Source organism: Ailuropoda melanoleuca, chromosome X, assembly GCF_002007445.2.
Source record: "Ailuropoda melanoleuca isolate Jingjing chromosome X, ASM200744v2, whole genome shotgun sequence".
Classification (NCBI taxonomy): Eukaryota; Metazoa; Chordata; class Mammalia; order Carnivora; family Ursidae; genus Ailuropoda; species Ailuropoda melanoleuca.
Genome location: NC_048238.1, coordinates 102,400,703 through 102,403,812, shown reverse-complemented (window position 1 = coordinate 102,403,812; position 3,110 = coordinate 102,400,703). Strand labels below are relative to the sequence as shown.

Here is a 3,110-nt window from a genome sequence, read left to right as displayed (position 1 = left end):
ATGCCTCACTCTCCAAGGCATCTATGTCTCATATTTGAGCCAAGCTTTCAGGCCCAAAGTGAGATACAGGGCCTGGCAGTAGTACATGTTCTCATAGCTGAGGGCGAGGAGATTTCCTCCATTTCCTCTTGCTCTTTCAACTTCTCCTACCCCTCCACCTCTGCCTCCCCGCCTTCCTCTCCTGTGATCCCAGTCTCCCCAGAGGAGGAGGAGGAAGGGGAGCCTGTTGCAACACTGAGTTCTCCCCAGAGTCCTCAGAGCTCCTGCTCTTTCTCTGCATCATGGAGCACATCAGAGGGAGTCTCCAACAGCCAAGAAGATACAAGTTCCCTGCAGACCTCAACAGACACTGAATCTTTGCCCAGAGACCCACTACATGAGAAGGGGGCTGTTCTGGTGCATTTCATGGTCCTCAAGTATTGATTGAAGGAGCCCATCACAGAGGCAGAAATGCTGAAGGTTGTCATCAAAAGGTACAAGAAACAATTCCCTGTGATCTTCAAGAAAGCTTTTAAGTGTTTGGAGGTGATCTCTGGCATTGATGTGAAGGAATTGGACTCCACCACCCTCTCCTATGTCCTTGTCAAACTCACAGGACCTCACCCATGATGAGATGCTTAGCGACAACCACAGCATGCCTAAAAATGGTCTCCTGATAATCATCCTGGGTGTGATCTTCATAGAGGGCAATTGTGCCCGCGAGGAAGACATCTGGGATTTCCTGAATATGATGGGAGTGTATGCTGGGAGGGAGCATTTCATTTATGGGGAGCCCAGGAAGCTCATCACCAGAGATTGGGTGCAGGAGAATTACCTGGAGTACCGGCAGGTGCCTAACAGTGATCCTCCACACTGTGAATTCCTGTGGGGTCCCAGGGCTCATGCTGAAACCAGCAAGATGGAAGTTCTGTAATTTTTGGCCAAGGTCAAAGGGACTGACCCTACTTCCTTCTCATGCTGGTATGAGGAGGCTTTAAGAGATGAGGAAGGGGGGGCCCAGGCCAGAATTGGCTCCATGGATAATACTACTGCCATGTTCCTTGCACAGCATTGTTCAGCAGCTTTTACTGTCCTGACTGAAGAGTGAGGCTGAATCATCACTCTGTGTTCGAGGAGGGCAGTCTTGGCTCTGAGTAGAGGAGAGTCAGGGTCAGGCTGGGGAGAACACAACGTACAACTTTGTGTTCCCATTCTGTATGGGTGACTTGGAAGTTTATCTTTTTTTTCTTTGATATTTTTCAAATGTCCCTTTTAATGGAAGGTTTAATTCCCTAAAGACCCTAAGTTTTGGATGACATTGGTAATGCATTTATTGCTGTTTTTCAGGTTTAAGAATAAGAGTTTCAATATTTTGCAAAAATTTGGGCAACCTCCCATCTTTTGGGGGATCTGGTACAAGAAAACATTGGAATAGAAATTTCTTTGGAAATGTGAAAGAGCTGAGCAGTAAAGTATAGGGTTCAATAAACAGAGGGGAAAATGTAAAGGTTAGTTTATCCTTGGGTTTGTTTATACCTTCCAGTCCACCATTCTGGAAAATTAAAAAGATATACTTGGATTTGCTTGGCCTATTCAAGAAAGTAGATGAAATCTTAATAGAGGAAAGTCCCTGCTCACTGACTCATTCACCAAACATCTCTTCAGTGCTTGCACTTTGGAAGGTCCTGGTTTAGTAGTGGGGATCCTAGGATCAGTAGGACAGACCCCTACCCAAAGAACGGTAGTGGCTAGGAGCAGCAATATACCAGGAAGATAGTGAGTGAGATGTCCTCTAAGAGCTACAGAACCAGAAAAAAGAGTGAGGCAGTGAGACTCCAGATGGGAGCAGTCAAATAAGCCCTGAGCCAAAGCACTTTGGGGCTCTGAGAAACTGTAATTCCTTCTGTCAGTTGGTTAGGAATCTGGGTGCTAAGTAGGGAGTGAAGATTCTACAGAACATCTTTCATGAATAGGTTGGGAGATCTCAGGGAGAAAGAATTGGTGGCAATTTGAATTACTGTGGACATGAAGACGGGTGTGGCAGATAATATCAGTGTGGGCCACGTAGATGGTGAAGTTGAGTGGGATGTCCAGGTGAATAGGTCTGGTAAGCAGTAGGAACCATGGGTTAGACTCTCAGTAGAGGATACTAGGCTAGAGACTAGACTAAGCTGCATCAGTAGAGTGTTGTATAGAAATCTACATGTTGGGGCGCCTGGGTGGCACAGCGGTTAAGCGTCTGCCTTCGGCTCAGGGCGTGATCCCGGCGTTGTGGGATCGGGCCCCACATCAGGCTCCTCTGCTATGAGCCTGCTTCTTCCTCTCCCACTCCCCCTGCTTGTGTTCCCTCTCTCTCTGGCTGTCTCTATCTCTGTCAAATAAATAAAATCTTTAAAAAAAAAAAAAGAAATCTACATGTTGCAGAATGTCATTCTTTTCCTGTGAACATACTTGGCAGCCAAAATTTAAAAAAAGGCATAATACATCTAGGTAATAACTTAAAGGGAAAAATATTACACCTGCCCATGTCCATGCCTGTGTATTTGTGGCTCATATTATATATACAGTGATCATGACATTTCAATCTTACATCTACTATCTCAGATCACTTTTAAAGCTCTGCTCTTGGCATCCTTTGTTCAAGTCTCAGCTCATGCCTATCAATACCCAGACACTTACTCCTTCCTCTAATCTAGTTTATCTGTTTTAGGAAGCTGGCAGCTGTGCAGTAACTAAAGTTTTTCATAACAAACAAACAGAGCAAGACTGAGGCCAACTTGGGCCAGAGTACCTGGAGGCCAGTTCTCCATGATGCTTATGATATCTAACCGGTGGATGTTGTCAAAATTTTAGAAGTGGGACCTCTCTCATTCCAATGGAAGCCTTCAAAATGAATCTGATCCATGAACTTGAGGAAGGTAAAATAGTCTGATCAAAATGAGGACTGTTAAGCCCAGAGTCCCTACCAGTTCAGCATGCTTTCTTTCCTTGATCCCTGGGGCGGTGGGTTCTCACACCCAACCCCAGAACTGTAGGCTTTCCCTGAGCACAGCGGATGGAAGACCCTTCCTCAGACATGGATTTCATCAAGCTCCTACACAGGCATCTATCTGTGTGGACCCTAATATACC

The 3,110-nt window shown here is 45.7% G+C and overlaps 1 pseudogene; it reads left to right on the top strand.

The window, feature by feature from the left end:
- On the top strand, positions 1 to 913 carry LOC100477580 (annotated as a pseudogene).
- The last annotated feature ends 2,197 nt before the right edge of the window (positions 914 to 3,110 follow it).